Below are 21,259 nucleotides of genomic sequence, written 5' to 3'. Positions count from 1 at the left end.
CGACCCTATTTGACATCATACAGACTTTGCTGTATGAACCTGTCCGAATGAGGAAAGCTAGTGATTTTTAACAAGTACAAAGATACTCTTTCCTTCAATCTTGCGATGCAGATTCAGACACAATAATTCTCAGGCCTTGCAGTCTTTGATAATAAAAGTTGAATAACAATGTCCAAGCAACAAGAGCAATGCCTTATTTCGGGAAATTGCAAAGATGTTCAAATCAGCTGAGCTTATGAAATTAAACAACCACGAAGGGACTCGAACCCTCAATCTTCTGATTCGAAGTCAGACGCCTTATCCATTAGGCCACGCAGTCTATGTTATACATCCCTATTTGACATCATACAGACTTTGCTATGCAACAATAGACATCAAAATTGTGAACCTGTCCGAATGAGGAAAGCTAGTGATTTTTAACAAGTACAAAGATACTCTTTCCTTCAATCTTGCGATGCAGATTCAGACACAATAATTCTCAGGCCTTGCAGTCTTAGATTATTAAAGTTGAACAACAATGTCCAAGCTTTTCAAACAACAAGACCAATGCCTTATTTAGGGAAATTGCCAACATGTACGAATTAGCTGAGCTAATGAAATTAAACGACCCTATTTGACATCATTCAGACTTTGCTGTATGAACCTGTCCGAATGAGGAAAGCTAGTGATTTTTAACAAGTACAAAGATACTCTTTCCTTCAATCTTGCGATGCAGATTCAGACACAATAATTCTCAGGCCTTGCAGTCTTGGATCATTAAAGTTTAACAACAATGTCCAAGCTTTTCAAAGCAACAAGGCCAATGCCTTATTTAGGGAAATTGCAAACATGTACGAATTAGCTGAGCTAATGAAATTAAACGACCCTATTTGACATCATACAGACTTTGCTGTATGAACCTGTCCGAATGAGGAAAGCTAGTGATTTTTAACAAGTACAAAGATACTCTTTCCTTCAATCTTGCGATGCAGATTCAGACACAATAATTCTCAGGCCTTGCAGTCTTAGATAATAAAAGTTGAATAACAATGTCCAAGCAACAAGAGCAATGCCATATTTTGGGAAATTGCAAAGATGTTCAAATCAGCAGAGCTCATTAAATTAATCAACCACGAAGGAACTCGAACCCACAATCTTTAGATACGAAGTCAGACGCCTTATCCATTAGGCCACGCAGTCTATGTGATACATGCCTATTTGACATCATACAGACTTTGCTATGCAACAACAGACATCAAAGTTGTGAACCTGTCCGAATGAGGAAAGCTAGTGATTTTTAACAAGTACAAAGATACTCTTTCCTTCAATCTTGCGATGCAGATTCAGACACAATAATTCTCAGGCCTTGCAGTCTTATAATAAAAGTTGAATAACAATGTCCAAGCAACAAGACCAATGCTTATTTTGGGAAATCAAAGATGTTCAAATCAGCTGAGCTTATGAAATTAAACAACCACGAAGGGACTCGAACCCTCAATCTTCTGATTCGAAGTCAGACGCCTTATCCATTAGGCTACGCAGTCTATGTTATACATCCCTATTTGACATCATACAGACTTTGCTATGCAACAAGAGACATTAAAATTGTGAAACTGTCCGAATGAGGAAAGCTAGTCATTTTTAACAAGTACAAAGATACTCTTTCCTTCAATCTTGCGATGCAGATTCAGACACAATAATTCTCAGGCCTTGCAGTCTTAGATTATTAAAGTTGAACAACAATGTCCAAGCTTTTCAGAACAACAAGACCAATGCCTTATTTAGGGAAATTGCAACATGTACGAATTAGCTGAGCTAATGAAATTAAACGACCCTATTTGACATCATTCAGACTTTGCTGTATGAACCTATCCGAATGAGGAAAGCTAGTGATTTTTAACAAGTACAAAGATACTCTTTCCTTCAATCTTGCGATGCAGATTCAGACACAATAATTCTCAGGCCTTGCAGTCTTAGATTATTAAAGTTTAACAACAATGTCCAAGCTTTTCAAAGCAACAAGGCCAATGCCTTATTTAGGGAAATTGCAAACATGTACGAATTAGCTGAGCTAATGAAATTAAACGACCCTATTTGACATCATACAGACTTTGCTGTATGAACCTGACATCAAAGAATGAGGAAAGCTAGTGATTTTTAACAAGTACAAAGATACTCTTTCCTTCAATCTTGCGATGCAGATTCAGACACAATAATTCTCAGGCCTTGCAGTCTTAGATAATAAAAGTTGAATAACAATGTCCAAGCAACAAGAGCAATGCCATATTTTGGGAAATTGCAAAGATGTTCAAATCAGCAGAGCTCATTAAATTAATCAACCACGAAGGAACTCGAACCCAAATCTTTAGATACGAAGTCAGACGCCTTATCCATTAGGCCACGCAGTCTATGTGATACATGCCTATTTGACATCATACAGACTTTGCTATGCAACAACAGACATCAAAGTTGTGAACCTGTCCGAATGAGGAAAGCTAGTGATTTTTAACAAGTACAAAGATACTCTTTCCTTCAATCTTGCGATGCAGATTCAGACACAATAATTCTCAGGCCTTGCAGTCTTAGATAATAAAAGTTGAATAACAATGTCCAAGCAACAAGACCAATGCAATTTTGGGAAATCCAAAGATGTTCAAATCAGCTGAGCTTATGAAATTAAACAACCACGAAGGGACTCGAACCCTCAATCTTCTGATTCGAAGTCAGACGCCTTATCCATTAGGCCAAGTCTATGTTATACAACCCTATTTGACATCATACAGACAGTGCTATGCAACAATAGACATCAAAATTGTGAACCTGTCCAAATGAGGAAAGCTAGTGATTTTTAACAAGTACAAAGATACTCTTTCCTTCAATCTTGCGATGCAGATTCAGACACAATAATTCTCAGGCCTTGCAGTCTTAGATAATAAAAGTTGAATAACAATGTCCAAGCAACAAGAGCAATGCCTTATTTCGGGAAATTGCAAAGATGTTCAAATCAGCTGAGCTTATGAAATTAAACAACCACGAAGGGACTCGAACCCTCAATCTTCTGATTCGAAGTCAGACGCCTTATCCATTAGGCTACGCAGTCTATGTTATACATCCCTATTTGACATCATACAGACTTTGCTATGCAACAAGAGACATTAAAATTGTGAAACTGTCCGAATGAGGAAAGCTAGTCATTTTTAACAAGTACAAAGATACTCTTTCCTTCAATCTTGCGATGCAGATTCAGACACAATAATTCTCAGGCCTTGCAGTCTTAGATTATTAAATTTGAACAACAATGTCCAAGCTTTTCAGAACAACAAGACCAATGCCTTATTTAGGGAAATTGCAAACATGTACGAATTAGCTGAGCTAATGAAATTAAACGACCCTATTTGACATCATTCAGACTTTGCTGTATGAACCTATCCGAATGAGGAAAGCTAGTGATTTTTAACAAGTACAAAGATACTCTTTCCTTCAATCTTGCGATGCAGATTCAGACACAATAATTCTCAGGCCTTGCAGTCTTGATTATTAAAGTTGAACAACAATGTCCAAGCTTTTCAAAGCAACAAGGCCAATGCCTTATTTAGGGAAATTGCAAACATGTACGAATTAGCTGAGCTAATGAAATTAAACGACCCTATTTGACATCATACAGACTTTGCTGTATGAACCTGCAGTGACAAGTACAAAGATACTCTTTCCTTCAATCTTGCGATGCAGATTCAGACACAATAATTCTCAGGCCTTGCAGTCTAGATAATAAAAGTTGAATAACAATGTCCAAGCAACAAGAGCAATGCCTTATTTCGGGAAATTGCAAAGATGTTCAAATCAGCTGAGCTCATGAAATTAATCAACCACGAAAGAACTCGAAACCACAATCTTTAGAGACGAAGTCAGACGCCTTATCCATTAGGCCACGCAGTCTATGTGATACATGCCTATTTGACATCATACAGACTTTGCTATGCAACAACAGACATCAAAGTTGTGAACCTGTCCGAATGAGGAAAGCTAGTGATTTTTAACAAGTACAAAGATACTCTTTCCTTCAATCTTGCGATGCAGATTCAGACACAATTATTCTCAGGCCTTGCAATCTTTGATAATAAAAGTAGAATAACAATGTCCAAGCAACAAGACCAATGCCTTATTTTGGGAAATTGCAAAGATGTTCAAATCAGCTGAGCTTATGAAATTAAACAACCACGAAGGGACTCGAACCCTCAATCTTCTGATTCGAAGTCAGACGCCTTATCCATTTAGGCCACGCAGTCTATGTTATACATCCCTATTTGACATCATACAGACTTTGCTATGCAACAATAGACATTAAAATTGTGAACCTGTCCGAATGAGGAAAGCTAGTGATTTTTAACAAGTACAAAGATACTCTTTCCTTCAATCTTGCGATGCAGATTCAGACACAATAATTCTCAGGCCTTGCAGTCTTAGATTATTAAAGTTGAACAACAATGTCCAAGCTTTTCAAACAACAAGACCAATGCCTTATTTAGGGAAATTGCAAACATGTACGAATTAGCTGAGCTAATGAAATTAAACGACCCTATTTGACATCATACAGACTTTGCTGTAACATACATCAAAGAACCTGTCCGAATGAGGAAAGCTAGTGATTTTTAACAAGTACAAAGATACTCTTTCCTTCAATCTTGCGATGCAGATTCAGACACAATAATTCTCAGGCCTTGCAGTCTTAGATTATTAAAGTTGAACAATGTCCAAGCTTTTCAAAGCAACAAGACCAATGCCTTATTTAGGGAAATTGCAAACATGTACGAATTAGCTGAGCTAATGAAATTAAACGACCCTATTTGACATCATTCAGACTTTGCTGTATGAACCTGTCCGAATGAGGAAAGCTAGTGATTTTTAACAAGTACAAAGATACTCTTTCCTTCAATCTTGCGATGCAGATTCAGACACAATAATTCTCAGGCCTTGCAGTCTTAGATTATTAAAGTTGAACAACAATGTCCAAGCTTTTCAAAGCAACAAGGCCAATGCCTTATTTAGGGAAATTGCAAACATGTACGAATTTGCTGAGCTAATGAAATTAAACGACCCTATTTGACATCATACAGACTTTGCTTATGCAACAACATACATCAAAGTTGTGAACCTGTCCGAATGAGGAAAGCTAGTGATTTTTAACAAGTACAAAGATACTCTTTCCTTCAATCTTGCGATGCAGATTCAGACACAATAATTCTCAGGCCTTGCAGTCTTAGATTATTAAAGTTGAACAACAATGTCCAAGCTTTTCAAAGCAACAAGACCAATGCCTTATTTAGGGAAATTGCAAACATGTACGAATTAGCTGAGCTAATGAAATTAAACGACCCTCTTTGACATCATACAGACTTTGCTGTATGAACCTGTCCGAATGAGGAAAGCTAGTGATTTTTAACAAGTACAAAGATACTCTTTTCCTTCAATCTTGCGATGCAGATTCAGACACAATAAATCTCAGGCCTTGCAGTCTTAGATAATAAAAGTTGAATAACAATGTCCAAGCAACAAGAGCAATGCCTTATTTCGGGAAATTGCAAAGATGTTAAAATCAGCTGAGCTTATGAAATTAAACAACCACGAAGGGACTCGAACCCTCAATCTTCTGATTCAAGTCAGACGCCTTATCCATTAGGCTACGCAGTCTATGTTATACATCCCTATTTGACATCATACAGACTTTGCTATGCAACAATAGACATCAAAATTGTGAACCTGTCCGAATGAGAAAGCTAGTGATTTTTAACAAGTACAAAGATACTCTTTCCTTCAATCTTGCGATGCAGATTCAGACACAATAATTCTCAGGCCTTGCAGTCTTAGATTATTAAAGTTGAACAACAATGTCCAAGCTTTTCAAAGCAACAAGACCAATGCCTTATTTAGGGAAATTGCAAACATGTACGAATTAGCTGAGCTAATGAAATTAAACGACCCTATTTGACATCATACAGACTTTGCTTATGAACAACAGACATCAAAGTTGTGAACCTGTCCGAATGAGGAAAGCTAGTGATTTTTAACAAGTACAAAGATACTCTTTCCTTCAATCTTGCGATGCAGATTCAGACACAATAATTCTCAGTCCTTGCAGTCTTAGATTATTAAAGTTGAACAACAATGTCCAAGCTTTTCAAAGCAACAAGACCAATGCCTTATTTAGGGAAATTGCAAACATGTACGAATTAGCTGAGCTAATGAAATTAAACGACCCTCTTTGACATCATACAGACTTTGCTGTATGAACCTGTCCGAATGAGGAAAGCTAGTGATTTTTAACAAGTACAAAGATACTCTTTTCCTTCAATCTTGCGATGCAGATTCAGACACAATAAATCTCAGGCCTTGCAGTCTTAGATAATAAAAGTTGAATAACAATGTCCAAGCAACAAGAGCAATGCCTTATTTTGGGAAATTGCAAAGATGTTCAAATCAGCTGAGCTTATGAAATTAAACAACCACGAAGGGACTCGAACCCTCAATCTTCTGATTCGAAGTCAGACGCCTTATCCATTAGGCTACGCAGTCTATGTTATACATCCCTATTTGACATCATACAGACTTTGCTATGCAACAAGAGACATCAAAATTGTGAACCTGTCCGAATGAGGAAAGCTAGTCATTTTTAACAAGTACAAAGATACTCTTTCCTTCAATCTTGCGATGCAGATTCAGACACAATAATTCTCAGGCCTTGCAGTCTTAGATAATAAAAGTTGAATAACAATGTCCAAGCAACAAGAGACCAATGCCTTATTTAGGGAAATTGCAAAGATGTTCAAATCAGCTGAGCTATGAAATTAAACAACCACTATTCAATCTTCTGATTCAAGACTTTGCCACGTAGTCTATGCAACATTTGACATCATCAGACTTTGCTGAACCTGTCCGAATGAGGAAAGCTAGTGATTTTTAACAAGTACAAAGATACTCTTTCCTTCAATCTTGCGATGCAGATTCAGACACAATAATTCTCAGGCCTTGCAGTCTTAGATTATTAAAGTTGAACAACAATGTCCAAGCTTTTCAAAGCAACAAGGCCAATGCCTTATTTAGGGAAATTGCAAACATGTACGAATTAGCTGAGCTAATGAAATTAAACGACCCTATTTGACATCATACAGACTTTGCTATGCAACAACAGACATCAAAGTTGTGAACCTGTCCGAATGAGGAAAGCTAGTGATTTTTAACAAGTACAAAGATACTCTTTCCTTCAATCTTGCGATGCAGATTCAGACACAATAATTCTCAGGCCTTGCAGTCTTAGATTATTAAAGTTGAACAACAATGTCCAAGCTTTTCAAAGCAACAAGACCAATGCCTTATTTAGGGAAATTGCAAACATGTACGAATTAGCTGAGCTAATGAAATTAAATGACCCTATTTGACATCATTCAGACTTTGCTGTATGAACCTGCCCGAATGAGGAAAGCTAGTGATTTTTAACAAGTACAAAGATACTCTTTCCTTCAATCTTGCGATGCAGATTCAGACACAATAATTCTCAGGCCTTGCAGTCTTTGATAATAAAAGTTGAATAACAATGTCCAAGCAACAAGAGCAATGCCTTATTTCGGGAAATTGCAAAGATGTTCAAATCAGCTGAGCTTATGAAATTAAACAACCACGAAGGGACTCGAACCCTCAATCTTCTGATTCGAAGTCAGACGCCTTATCCAATTAGGCTACGCAGTCTATGTTATACATCCCTATTTGACATCATACAGACTTTGCTATGCAACAAGAGACATTAAAATTGTGAACCTGTCCGAATGAGGAAAGCTAGTGATTTTTAACAAGTACAAAGATACTCTTTCCTTCAATCTTGCGATGCAGATTCAGACACAATAATTCTCAGGCCTTGCAGTCTTAGATAATAAAAGTTGAATAACAATGTCCAAGCAACAAGAGCAATGCCTTATTTTGGGAAATTGCAAAGATGTTCAAATCAGCTGAGCTTAGGGAAATTAAACAACCACGAAGGGACTCAAACCCTCAATCTTCTGATTAGCTGAGCCTAATGAAATTAACATCCCTATTTGACATCATACAGACTTTGCTGTGCAACAATAACATAAAATTGTGAACCTGTCCGAATGAGGAAAGCTAGTGATTTTTAACAAGTACAAAGATACTCTTTCCTTCAATCTTGCGATGCAGATTCAGACACAATAATTCTCAGGCCTTGCAGTCTTAGATTATTAAAGTTGAACAACAATGTCCAAGCTTTTCAAAGCAACAAGGCCAATGCCTTATTTAGGGAAATTGCAAACATGTACGAATTAGCTGAGCTAATGAAATTAAACGACCCTATTTGACATCATACAGACTTTGCTTAGCAACAACATACATCAAAGTTGTGAACCTGTCCGAATGAGGAAAGCTAGTGATTTTTAACAAGTACAAAGATACTCTTTCCTTCAATCTTGCGATGCAGATTCAGACACAATAATTCTCAGGCCTTGCAGTCTTAGATCATTAAAGTTGAACAACAATGTCCAAGCTTTTCAAAGCAACAAGACCAATGCCTTATTTAGGGAAATTGCAAACATGTACGAATTAGCTGAGCTAATGAAATTAAACGACCCTCTTTGACATCATACAGACTTTGCTGTATGAACCTGTCCGAATGAGGAAAGCTAGTGATTTTTAACAAGTACAAAGATACTCTTTTCCTTCAATCTTGCGATGCAGATTCAGACACAATAAATCTCAGGCCTTGCAGTCTTAGATAATAAAAGTTGAATAACAATGTCCAAGCAACAAGAGCAATGCCTTATTTTGGGAAATTGCAAAGATGTTCAAATCAGCTGAGCTTATGAAATTAAACAACCACGAAGGGACTCGAACCCTCAATCTTCTGATTCGAAGTCAGACGCCTTATCCATTAGGCCACGCAGTCTATGTTATACATCCCTATTTGACATCATACAGACTTTGCTATGCAACAATAGACATCAAAATTGTGAACCTGTCCGAATGAGGAAAGCTAGTGATTTTTAACAAGTACAAAGATACTCTTTCCTTCAATCTTGCGATGCAGATTCAGACACAATAATTCTCAGGCCTTGCAGTATTTGATAATAAAAGTTGAATAACAATGTCCAAGCAACAAGAGCAATGCCTTATTTCAGGAAATTGCAAAGATGTTCAAATCAGCTGAGCTTATGAAATTAAACAACCACGAATGGACTCAAACCCTCAATCTTCTGATTAGAAGTCAGACGCCTTATCCATTAGCTAATGAAATTAAACGACCCTATTTGACATCATTCAGACTTTGCTGTAGACATGAACCTGTCCGAATGAGGAAAGCTAGTGATTTTTAACAAGTACAAAGATACTCTTTCCTTCAATCTTGCGATGCAGATTCAGACACAATAATTCTCAGGCCTTGCAGTCTTAGATTATTAAAGTTGAACAACAATGTCCAAGCTTTTCAAAGCAACAAGGCCAATGCCTTATTTAGGGAAATTGCAAACATGTACGAATTAGCTGAGCTAATGAAATTAAACGACCCTATTTGACATCATACAGACTTTGCTTAGCAACAACAGACATCAAAGTTGTGAACCTGTCCGAATGAGGAAAGCTAGTGATTTTTAACAAGTACAAAGATACTCTTTCCTTCAATCTTGCGATGCAGATTCAGACACAATAATTCTCAGGCCTTGCAGTCTTAGATTATTAAAGTTGAACAACAATGTCCAAGCTTTTCAAAGCAACAAGACCAATGCCTTATTTAGGGAAATTGCAAACATGTACGAATTAGCTGAGCTAATGAAATTAAACGACCCTATTTGACATCATACAGACTTTGCTGTATGAACCTGCCCGAATGAGGAAAGCTAGTGATTTTTAACAAGTACAAAGATACTCTTTCCTTCAATCTTGCGATGCAGATTCAGACACAATAATTCTCAGGCCTTGCAGTCTTTGATAATAAAAGTTGAATAACAATGTCCAAGCAACAAGAGCAATGCCTTATTTCGGGAAATTGCAAAGATGTTCAAATCAGCTGAGCTTATGAAATTAAACAACCACGAAGGGACTCGAACCCTCAATCTTCTGATTCGAAGTCAGACGCCTTATCCATTAGGCCACGCAGTCTATGTTATACATCCCTATTTGACATCATACAGACTTTGCTATGCAACAATAGACATCAAAATTGTGAACCTGTCCGAATGAGGAAAGCTAGTGATTTTTAACAAGTACAAAGATACTCTTTCCTTCAATCTTGCGATGCAGATTCAGACACAATAATTCTCAGGCCTTGCAGTCTTAGATAATAAAAGTTGAATAACAATGTCCAAGCAACAAGAGCAATGCCTTATTTTGGGAAATTGCAAAGATGTTCAAATCAGCTGAGCTTATTTAAACAACCACGGGACTCGAACAATCTTCTGATTCGAAGTCAGACGCTTATCCATTAGCCAATGAAATGTTATACATCCCTATTTGACATCATACAGACTTTGCTATGCAACAATAGACATCAAAATTGTGAACCTGTCCGAATGAGGAAAGCTAGTGATTTTTAACAAGTACAAAGATACTCTTTCCTTCAATCTTGCGATGCAGATTCAGACACAATAATTCTCAGGCCTTGCAGTCTTAGATAATAAAGTTGAATAACAATGTCCAAGCAACAAGAGCCAATGCCTTATTTAGGGAAATTGCAAAGATGTTCAAATCAGCTGAGCTTATGAAATTAAACAACCACGCTCGAACCCTCAATCTTCTGATTCGAAGTCAGACGCCTTATCCATTAGGCCACGCAGTCTATGTTATACATCCCTATTTGACATCATACAGACTTTGCTATGCAACAATAGACATCAAAATTGTGAACCTGTCCGAATGAGGAAAGCTAGTGATTTTTAACAAGTACAAAGATACTCTTTCCTTCAATCTTGCGATGCAGATTCAGACACAATAATTCTCAGGCCTTGCAGTCTTAGATTATTAAAGTTGAACAACAATGTCCAAGCTTTTCAAAGCAACAAGACCAATGCCTTATTTAGGGAAATTGCAAACATGTACGAATTAGCTGAGCTAATGAAATTAAACGACCCTATTTGACATCATACAGACTTTGCTGTACATCAAAGAACCTGTCCGAATGAGGAAAGCTAGTGATTTTTAACAAGTACAAAGATACTCTTTCCTTCAATCTTGCGATGCAGATTCAGACACAATAATTCTCAGGCCTTGCAGTCTTTGATAATAAAAGTTGAATAACAATGTCCAAGCAACAAGAGCAATGCCTTATTTCGGGAAATTGCAAAGATGTTCAAATCAGCTGAGCTTATGAAATTAAAAAACCACGAAGAGACTCAAACCCTCAATCTTCTGATTCGAAGTCAGATGCCTTATCCATTAGGCCACGTAGTCTATGTTATACAGCCCTATTTGACATCATACAGACTTTGCTATGCAACAATAGACATCAAAATTGTCTACCTGTCCAAATGAGGAAAGCTAGTGATTTTTAACAAGTACAAAGATACTCTTTCCTTCAATCTTGCGATGCAGATTCAGACACAATAATTCTCAGGCCTTGCCGTCTTCGATAATAAAAGTTGAATAACAATGTCCAAGCAACAAGAGCAATGCCTTATTTCGGGAAATTGCAAAGATGTTCAAATCAGCTGAGCTTATGAAATTAAACAACCACGAAGGGACTCGAACCCTCAATCTTCTGATTCGAAGTCAGACGCCTTATCCATTAGGCTACGCAGTCTATGTTATACATCCCTATTTGACATCATACAGACTTTGCTATGCAACAAGAGACATTAAAATTGTGAAACTGTCCGAATGAGGAAAGCTAGTCATTTTTAACAAGTACAAAGATACTCTTTCCTTCAATCTTGCGATGCAGATTCAGACACAATAATTCTCAGGCCTTGCAGTCTTAGATTATTAAAGTTGAACAACAATGTCCAAGCTTTTCAGAACAACAAGACCAATGCCTTATTTAGGGAAATTGCCAACATGTACGAATTAGCTGAGCTAATGAAATTAAACGACCCTATTTGACATCATTCAGACTTTGCTGTATGAACCTGCCCGAATGAGGAAAGCTAGTGATTTTTAACAAGTACAAAGATACTCTTTCCTTCAATCTTGCGATGCAGATTCAGACACAATAATTCTCAGGCCTTGCAGTCTTAGATTATTAAAGTTGAACAACAATGTCCAAGCTTTTCAAAGCAACAAGGCCAATGCCTTATTTAGGGAAATTGCAAACATGTACGAATTAGCTGAGCTAATGAAATTAAACGACCCTATTTGACATCATACAGACTTTGCTGTATGAACCTATCCGAATGAGGAAAGCTAGTGATTTTTAACAAGTACAAAGATACTCTTTCCTTCAATCTTGCGATGCAGATTCAGACACAATAATTCTCAGGCCTTGCAGTCTTAGATAATAAAAGTTGAATAACAATGTCCAAGCAACAAGAGCAATGCCATATTTTGGGAAATTGCAAAGATGTTCAAATCAGCAGAGCTTATTAAATTAATCAACCACGAAGGAACTCGAACCCACAATCTTTAGATTAAGTCAGACGCCTTATCCATTAGGCCACGCAGTCTATGTGATACATGCCTATTTGACATCATACAGACTTTGCTATGCAACAACAGACATCAAAGTTGTGAACCTGTCCGAATGAGGAAAGCTAGTGATTTTTAACAAGTACAAAGATACTCTTTCCTTCAATCTTGCGATGCAGATTCAGACACAATAATTCTCAGGCCTTGCAGTCTTAGATAATAAAAGTTCAATAACAATGTCCAAGCAACAAGACCAATGCCTTATTTTGGGAAATCGCAAAGATGTTTAAATGAGCTGAGCTAATGAAATTAAACAACCACGAAGGGACTCGAAACTTCAATCTTCTGATTCGAAGTCAGATGCCTTATCCATTAGGCCACGTAGTCTATGTTATACAACCCTATTTGACATCATACAGACTTTGCTATGCAACAATAGACATCAAAATTGTCTACCTGTCCAAATGAGGAAAGCTAGTGATTTTTAACAAGTACAAAGATACTCTTTCCTTCAATCTTGCGATGCAGATTCAGACACAATAATTCTCAGGCCTTGCAGTCTTAAGATAATACAAGTTGAATAACAATGTCCAAGCAACAAGAGCAATGCCTTATTTCGGGAAATTGCAAAGATGTTCAAATCAGCTGAGCTTATGAAATTAAACAACCACGAAGGGACTCGAACCCTCAATCTTCTGATTCGAAGTCAGACGCCTTATCCATTAGGCTACGCAGTCTATGTTATACATCCCTATTTGACATCATACAGACTTTGCTATGCAACAAGAGACATTAAAATTGTGAAACTGTCCGAATGAGGAAAGCTAGTCATTTTTAACAAGTACAAAGATACTCTTTCCTTCAATCTTGCGATGCAGATTCAGACACAATAATTCTCAGGCCTTGCAGTCTTAGATTATTAAAGTTGAACAACAATGTCCAAGCTTTTCAGAACAACAAGACCAATGCCTTATTTAGGGAAATTGCAAACATGTACGAATTAGCTGAGCTAATGAAATTAAACGACCCTATTTGACATCATTCAGACTTTGCTTTGCTGTTGTGAACCTGTCCGAATGAGGAAAGCTAGTGATTTTTAACAAGTACAAAGATACTCTTTCCTTCAATCTTGCGATGCAGATTCAGACACAATAATTCTCAGGCCTTGCAGTCTTAGATTATTAAAGTTGAACAACAATGTCCAAGCTTTTCAAAGCAACAAGGCCAATGCCTTATTTAGGGAAATTGCAAACATGTACGAATTTGCTGAGCTAATGAAATTAAACGACCCTATTTGACATCATACAGACTTTGCTGTATGAACCTGCACGAATGAGGAAAGCTAGTGATTTTTAACAAGTACAAAGATACTCTTTCCTTCAATCTTGCGATGCAGATTCAGACACAATAATTCTCAGGCCTTGCAGTCTTAGATAATAAAAGTTGAATAACAATGTCCAAGCAACAAGAGCAATGCCATATTTTGGGAAATTGCAAAGATGTTCAAATCAGCAGAGCTTATTAAATTAATCAACCACGAAGGAACTCGAACCCAAATCTTTAGATACGAAGTCAGACGCCTTATCCATTAGGCCACGCAGTCTATGTGATACATGCCTATTTGACATCATACAGACTTTGCTATGCAACAACAGACATCAAAGTTGTGAACCTGTCCGAATGAGGAAAGCTAGTGATTTTTAACAAGTACAAAGATACTCTTTCCTTCAATCTTGCGATGCAGATTCAGACACAATAATTCTCAGGCCTTGCAGTCTTAGATAATAAAAGTTGAATAACAATGTCCAAGCAACAAGACCAATGCCTTATTTTGGGAAATTGCAAAGATGTTCAAATCAGCTGAGCTTATGAAATTAAACAACCACGAAGGGACTCGAACCCTCAATCTTCTGATTCAAGTCAGACGCCTTATCCATTAGGCCACGTAGTCTATGTTATACAACCCTATTTGACATCATACAGACTTTGCTATGCAACAATAGACATCAAAATTGTGAACCTGTCCAAATGAGGAAAGCTAGTGATTTTTAACAAGTACAAAGATACTCTTTCCTTCAATCTTGCGATGCAGATTCAGACACAATAATTCTCAGGCCTTGCAGTCTAAGATAATAAAAGTTGAATAACAATGTCCAAGCAACAAGAGCAATGCCTTATTTCGGGAAATTGCAAAGATGTTCAAATCAGCTGAGCTTATGAAATTAAACAACCACGAAGGGACTCGAACCCTCAATCTTCTGATTCGAAGTCAGACGCCTTATCCATTAGGCTACGCAGTCTATGTTATACATCCCTATTTGACATCATACAGACTTTGCTATGCAACAAGAGACATTAAAATTGTGAACCTGTCCGAATGAGGAAAGCTAGTCATTTTTAACAAGTACAAAGATACTCTTTCCTTCAATCTTGCGATGCAGATTCAGACACAATAATTCTCAGGCCTTGCAGTCTTAGATTATTAAAGTTGAACAACAATGTCCAAGCTTTTCAAACAACAAGACCAATGCCTTATTTAGGGAAATTGCAAACATGTACGAATTAGCTGAGCTAATGAAATTAAACGACCCTATTTGACATCATACAGACTTTGCTGTATGAACAACAGACATCAAAGTTGTGAACCTGTCCGAATGAGGAAAGCTAGTGATTTTTAACAAGTACAAAGATACTCTTTCCTTCAATCTTGCGATGCAGATTCAGACACAATAATTCTCAGGCCTTGCAGTCTTAGATTATTAAAGTTGAACAACAATGTCCAAGCTTTTCAAAGCAACAAGACCAATGCCTTATTTAGGGAAATTGCAAACATGTACGAATTAGCTGAGCTAATGAAATTAAACATCCCTATTTGACATCATACAGACTTTGCTGAACATCAAAATTGTGAATGAGGAAAGCTAGTGATTTTTAACAAGTACAAAGATACTCTTTCCTTCAATCTTGCGATGCAGATTCAGACACAATAATTCTCAGGCCTTGCAGTCTTAGATTATTAAAGTTGAACAACAATGTCCAAGCTTTTCAAAGCAACAAGATCCAATGCCTTATTTAGGGAAATTGCAAACATGTACAATTAGCTGAGCTAATGAAATTAAACGACCCTATTTGACATCATACAGACTTTGCTATGCAACAACAGACATCAAAGTTGTGAACCTGTCCGAATGAGGAAAGCTAGTGATTTTTAACAAGTACAAAGATACTCTTTCCTTCAATCTTGCGATGCAGATTCAGACACAATAATTCTCAGGCCTTGCAGTCTTAGATTATTAAAGTTGAACAACAATGTCCAAGCAAAGCAACAAGACCAATGCCTTATTTAGGGAAATTGCAAACATGTACGAATTAGCTGAGCTAATGAAATTAAACGACCCTATTTGACATCATACAGACTTTGCTGTATGAACCTGCACGAATGAGGAAAGCTAGTGATTTTTAACAAGTACAAAGATACTCTTTCCTTCAATCTTGCGATGCAGATTCAGACACAATAATTCTCAGGCCTTGCAGTCTAAATAATAAAAGTTGAATAACAATGTCCAAGCAACAAGAGCAATGCCTTATTTCGGGAAATTGCAAAGCAAATCAGCTGAGCTTTGAAATTAAACAACCACGGGAATCTTCTGATTCGAAGTCAGACGCCTTATCCATTAGGCCAAGTCTATGTTATACAACATCATACAGACTTTGCTATGCAACAATAGACATCAAAATTGTGAACCTGTCCGAATGAGGAAAGCTAGTGATTTTTAACAAGTACAAAGATACTCTTTCCTTCAATCTTGCGATGCAGATTCAGACACAATAATTCTCAGGCCTTGCAGTCTTAGATTATTAAAGTTGAACAACAATGTCCAAGCTTTTCAAAGCAACAAGGCCAATGCAATATTTAGGGAAATTGCAAACATGTACGAATTAGCTGAGCTAATGAAATTAAACAACCCTATTTGACATTATACAGACTTTGCTATGCAACAAGAGACATTAAAGTTGTGTACCTGTCCGAATGAGGAAAGCTAGTGATTTTTAACAAGTACAAAGATACTCTTTCCTTCAATCTTGCGATGCAGATTCAGACACAATAATTCTCAGGCCTTGCAGTCTTAGATTATTAAAGTTGAACAACAATGTCCAAGCTTTTCAAAGCAACAAGACCAATGCCTTATTTAGGGAAATTGCAAACATGTACGAATTAGCTGAGCTAATGAAATTAAACGACCCTATTTGACATCATACAGACTTTGCTGTATGAACCTGCCCTGTCGAATGAGGAAAGCTAGTGATTTTTAACAAGTACAAAGATACTCTTTCCTTCAATCTTGCGATGCAGATTCAGACACAATAATTCTCAGGCCTTGCAGTCTTTGATAATAAAAGTTGAATAACAATGTCCAAGCAACAAGAGCAATGCCTTATTTTGGGAAATTGCAAAGATGTTCAAATCAGCTGAGCTTATGAAATTAAACAACCACGAAGGGACTCGAACCCTCAATCTTCTGATTCGAAGTCAGACGCCTTATCCATGCCACGTTTTATACATCCCTATTTGACATCATACAGACTTTGCTATGCAACAATAGACATCAAAATTGTGAACCTGTCCGAATGAGGAAAGCTAGTGATTTTTAACAAGTACAAAGATACTCTTTCCTTCAATCTTGCGATGCAGATTCAGACACAATAATTCTCAGGCCTTGCAGTCTTAGATTATTAAAGTTGAACAACAATGTCCAAGCTTTTCAAAGCAACAAGACCAATGCCTTATTTAGGGAAATTGCAAACATGTACTTAGCTGAGCTAATGAAATTAAACGACCCTATTTGACATCATACAGACTTTGCTGTAAAGTGAACCTGTCCGAATGAGGAAAGCTAGTGATTTTTAACAAGTACAAAGATACTCTTTCCTTCAATCTTGCGATGCAGATTCAGACACAATAATTCTCAGGCCTTGCAGTCTTTGATAATAAAAGTTGAATAACAATGTCCAAGCAACAAGAGCAATGCCTTATTTCGGGAAATTGCAAAGATGTTCAAATCAGCTGAGCTTATGAAATTAAACAACCACGAAGGGACTCGAACCCTCAATCTTCTGATTCGAAGTCAGACGCCTTATCCATTAGGCTACGCAGTCTATGTTATACATCCCTATTTGACATCATACAGACTTTGCTATGCAACAAGAGACATTAAAATTGTGAACCTGTCCGAATGAGGAAAGCTAGTGATTTTTAACAAGTACAAAGATACTCTTTCCTTCAATCTTGCGACGCAGATTCAGACACAATAATTCTCAGGCCTTGCAGTCTTAGATTATTAAAGTTGAACAACAATGTCCAAGCAACAAGAGCAATTTTCAGGAAACAAGATGTTCAATGCCTTATTTAGGGAAATTGCAAACATGTACGAATTAGCTGAGCTAATGAAATTAAACATCCCTATTTGACATCATACAGACTTTGCTGTATGAACATAAAATTGTGAACCTGTCCGAATGAGGAAAGCTAGTGATTTTTAACAAGTACAAAGATACTCTTTCCTTCAATCTTGCGATGCAGATTCAGACACAATAATTCTCAGGCCTTGCAGTCTTAGATTATTAAAGTTGAACAACAATGTCCAAGCTTTTCAAAGCAACAAGGCCAATGCCTTATTTAGGGAAATTGCAAACATGTACGAATTAGCTGAGCTAATGAAATTAAACGAACCTATTTGACATCATACAGACTTTGCTTAGCAACAACATACATCAAAGTTGTGAACCTGTCCGAATGAGGAAAGCTAGTGATTTTTAACAAGTACAAAGATACTCTTTCCTTCAATCTTGCGATGCAGATTCAGACACAATAATTCTCAGGCCTTGCAGTCTTAGATTATTAAAGTTGAACAACAATGTCCAAGCTTTTCAAAGCAACAAGGAAAATGCCTTATTTAGGGAAATTGCAAACATGTACGAATTAGCTGAGCTAATGAAATTAAACGACCCTATTTGACATCATACAGACTTTGCTGTATGAACCTGTCCGAATGAGGAAAGCTAGTGATTTTTAACAAGTACAAAGATACTCTTTCCTTCAATCTTGCGATGCAGATTCAGACACAATAATTCTCAGGCCTTGCAGTCTTTGATAATAAAAGTTGAATAACAATGTCCAAGCAACAAGAGCAATGCCTTATTTCGGGAAATTGCAAAGATGTTCAAATCAGCTGAGCTTATGAAATTAAACAACCACGAAGGGACTCGAACCCTCAATCTTCTGATTCGAAGTCAGACGCCTTATCCATTAGGCTACGCAGTCTATGTTATACATCCCTATTTGACATCATACAGACTTTGCTATGCAACAAGAGACATTAAAATTGTGAACCTGTCCGAATGAGGAAAGCTAGTCATTTTTAACAAGTACAAAGATACTCTTTCCTTCAATCTTGCGATGCAGATTCAGACACAATAATTCTCAGGCCTTGCAGTCTTAGATTATTAAAGTTGAACAACAATGTCCAAGCTTTTCAAACAACAAGACCAATGCCTTATTTAGGGAAATTGCAAACATGTACGAATTAGCTGAGCTAATGAAATTAAACGACCCTATTTGACATCATTCAGACTTTGCTGTATGAACCTGTCCGAATGAGGAAAGCTAGTGATTTTTAACAAGTACAAAGATACTCTTTCCTTCAATCTTGCGATGCAGATTCAGACACAATAATTCTCAGGCCTTGCAGTCTTAGATTATTAAAGTTGAACAACAATGTCCAAGCTTTTCAAAGCAACAAGGCCAATGCCTTATTTAGGGAAATTGCAAACATGTACGAATTAGCTGAGCCAATGAAATTAAACGACCCTATTTGACATCATACAGACTTTGCTGTATGCAACAACTGACATCAAATTGTGAACCTGTCCGAATGAGGAAAGCTAGTGATTTTTAACAAGTACAAAGATACTCTTTCCTTCAATCTTGCGATGCAGATTCAGACACAATAATTCTCAGGCCTTGCAGTCTTTGATAATAAAGTTGAATAACAATGTCCAAGCAACAAGAGCAATGCCATATTTTGGGAAATTGCAAAGATGTTCAAATCAGCAGAGCTCATTAAATTTAACCACGAAGGAACTCGAACCCACAATCTTTAGATACGAAGTCAGACGCCTTATCCATTAGGCCACGAGTCTAATGTGATTAATGACCCTATTTGACATCATACAGACTTTGCTATGCAACAACAGACATCAAAATTGTGAACCTGTCCGAATGAGGAAAGCTAGTGATTTTTAACAAGTACAAAGATACTCTTTCCTTCAATCTTGCGATGCAGATTCAGACACAATAATTCTCAGGCCTTGCAGTCTTAGATAATAAAAGTTGAATAACAATGTCCAAGCAACAAGAGCAATGCCTTATTTTGGGAAATTGCAAAGATGTTCAAATCAGCTGAGCTTATGAAATTAAACAACCACGAAGGACTCGAACCCTCAATCTTCTGATTCGAAGTCAGACGCCTTATCCACTGATTAGGCCACGTAGTCTATGTTATACAACCCTATTTGACATCATACAGACTTTGCTATGCAACAATAGACATCAAAATTGTGAACCTGTCCAAATGAGGAAAGCTAGTGATTTTTAACAAGTACAAAGATACTCTTTCCTTCAATCTTGCGATGCAGATTCAGACACAATAATTCTCAGGCCTTGCAGTCTTAGATAATAAAAGTTGAATAACAATGTCCAAGCAACAAGAGCAATGCCTTATTTCGGGAAATTGCAAAGATGTTCAAATCAGCTGAGCTTATGAAATTAAACAACCACGAAGGGACTCGAACCCTCAATCTTCTGATTCGAAGTCAGACGCCTTATCCATTAGGCTACGCAGTCTATGTTATACATCCCTATTTGACATCATACAGACTTTGCTATGCAACAAGAGACATTAAAATTGTGAAACTGTCCGAATGAGGAAAGCTAGTCATTTTTAACAAGTACAAAGATACTCTTTCCTTCAATCTTGCGATGCAGATTCAGACACAATAATTCTCAGGCCTTGCAGTCTTAGATTATTAAAGTTGAACAACAATGTCCAAGCTTTTCAGAACAACAAGACCAATGCCTTATTTAGGGAAATTGCAACATGTACGAATTAGCTGAGCTAATGAAATTAAACGACCCTATTTGACATCATTCAGACTTTGCTGTATGAACCTATCCGAATGAGGAAAGCTAGTGATTTTTAACAAGTACAAAGATACTCTTTCCTTCAATCTTGCGATGCAGATTCAGACACAATAATTCTCAGGCCTTGCAGTCTTAGATTATTAAAGTTGAACAACAATGTCCAAGCTTTTCAAAGCAACAAGGCCAATGCCTTATTTAGGGAAATTGCAAACATGTACGAATTAGCTGAGCTAATGAAATTAAACGACCCTATTTGACATCATACAGACTTTGCTGCAACAACAGACATCAAAATGAACCTGTCCGAATGAGGAAAGCTAGTGATTTTTAACAAGTACAAAGATACTCTTTCCTTCAATCTTGCGATGCAGATTCAGACACAATAATTCTCAGGCCTTGCAGTCTTTGATAATAAAAGTTGAATAACAATGTCCAAGCAACAAGAGCAATGCCTTATTTTGGGAAATT

The 21,259-nt window shown here is 37.1% G+C and overlaps 13 non-coding genes across 13 annotated transcripts; all 13 read right to left on the bottom strand.

The window, feature by feature from the left end:
- Positions 1-246: 246 nt before the first annotated feature.
- trnar-ucg (transfer RNA arginine (anticodon UCG)) lies at positions 247-319 on the bottom strand. The gene has a single exon. It is a non-coding gene; the product is annotated as a tRNA-Arg (tRNA).
- A 1,131-nt stretch (positions 320-1,450) lies between these two features.
- Positions 1,451-1,523, bottom strand: trnar-ucg (transfer RNA arginine (anticodon UCG)). The gene has a single exon. It is a non-coding gene; the product is annotated as a tRNA-Arg (tRNA).
- A 1,483-nt stretch (positions 1,524-3,006) lies between these two features.
- On the bottom strand, positions 3,007-3,079 carry trnar-ucg (transfer RNA arginine (anticodon UCG)). The gene has a single exon. It is a non-coding gene; the product is annotated as a tRNA-Arg (tRNA).
- A 3,397-nt stretch (positions 3,080-6,476) lies between these two features.
- trnar-ucg (transfer RNA arginine (anticodon UCG)) lies at positions 6,477-6,549 on the bottom strand. Its single transcript has one exon. It is a non-coding gene; the product is annotated as a tRNA-Arg (tRNA).
- Positions 6,550-7,645: 1,096 nt separating this feature from the next.
- trnar-ucg (transfer RNA arginine (anticodon UCG)) lies at positions 7,646-7,719 on the bottom strand. Its single transcript has one exon. It is a non-coding gene; the product is annotated as a tRNA-Arg (tRNA).
- Positions 7,720-8,853: 1,134 nt separating this feature from the next.
- trnar-ucg (transfer RNA arginine (anticodon UCG)) lies at positions 8,854-8,926 on the bottom strand. The gene has a single exon. It is a non-coding gene; the product is annotated as a tRNA-Arg (tRNA).
- Positions 8,927-10,061: 1,135 nt separating this feature from the next.
- On the bottom strand, positions 10,062-10,134 carry trnar-ucg (transfer RNA arginine (anticodon UCG)). The gene has a single exon. It is a non-coding gene; the product is annotated as a tRNA-Arg (tRNA).
- A 1,563-nt stretch (positions 10,135-11,697) lies between these two features.
- trnar-ucg (transfer RNA arginine (anticodon UCG)) lies at positions 11,698-11,770 on the bottom strand. Its single transcript has one exon. It is a non-coding gene; the product is annotated as a tRNA-Arg (tRNA).
- Positions 11,771-13,255: 1,485 nt separating this feature from the next.
- On the bottom strand, positions 13,256-13,328 carry trnar-ucg (transfer RNA arginine (anticodon UCG)). The gene has a single exon. It is a non-coding gene; the product is annotated as a tRNA-Arg (tRNA).
- Positions 13,329-14,818: 1,490 nt separating this feature from the next.
- Positions 14,819-14,891, bottom strand: trnar-ucg (transfer RNA arginine (anticodon UCG)). Its single transcript has one exon. It is a non-coding gene; the product is annotated as a tRNA-Arg (tRNA).
- A 2,784-nt stretch (positions 14,892-17,675) lies between these two features.
- On the bottom strand, positions 17,676-17,748 carry trnar-ucg (transfer RNA arginine (anticodon UCG)). Its single transcript has one exon. It is a non-coding gene; the product is annotated as a tRNA-Arg (tRNA).
- Positions 17,749-18,840: 1,092 nt separating this feature from the next.
- trnar-ucg (transfer RNA arginine (anticodon UCG)) lies at positions 18,841-18,913 on the bottom strand. Its single transcript has one exon. It is a non-coding gene; the product is annotated as a tRNA-Arg (tRNA).
- A 1,508-nt stretch (positions 18,914-20,421) lies between these two features.
- trnar-ucg (transfer RNA arginine (anticodon UCG)) lies at positions 20,422-20,494 on the bottom strand. The gene has a single exon. It is a non-coding gene; the product is annotated as a tRNA-Arg (tRNA).
- Between the last annotated feature and the right edge of the window lie 765 nt (positions 20,495-21,259).

This window comes from Oncorhynchus masou, unplaced genomic scaffold, assembly GCF_036934945.1.
Source record: "Oncorhynchus masou masou isolate Uvic2021 unplaced genomic scaffold, UVic_Omas_1.1 unplaced_scaffold_1851, whole genome shotgun sequence".
Taxonomy (NCBI): Eukaryota; Metazoa; Chordata; class Actinopteri; order Salmoniformes; family Salmonidae; genus Oncorhynchus; species Oncorhynchus masou.
This window is presented reverse-complemented; position numbering and strand designations above follow the sequence as displayed.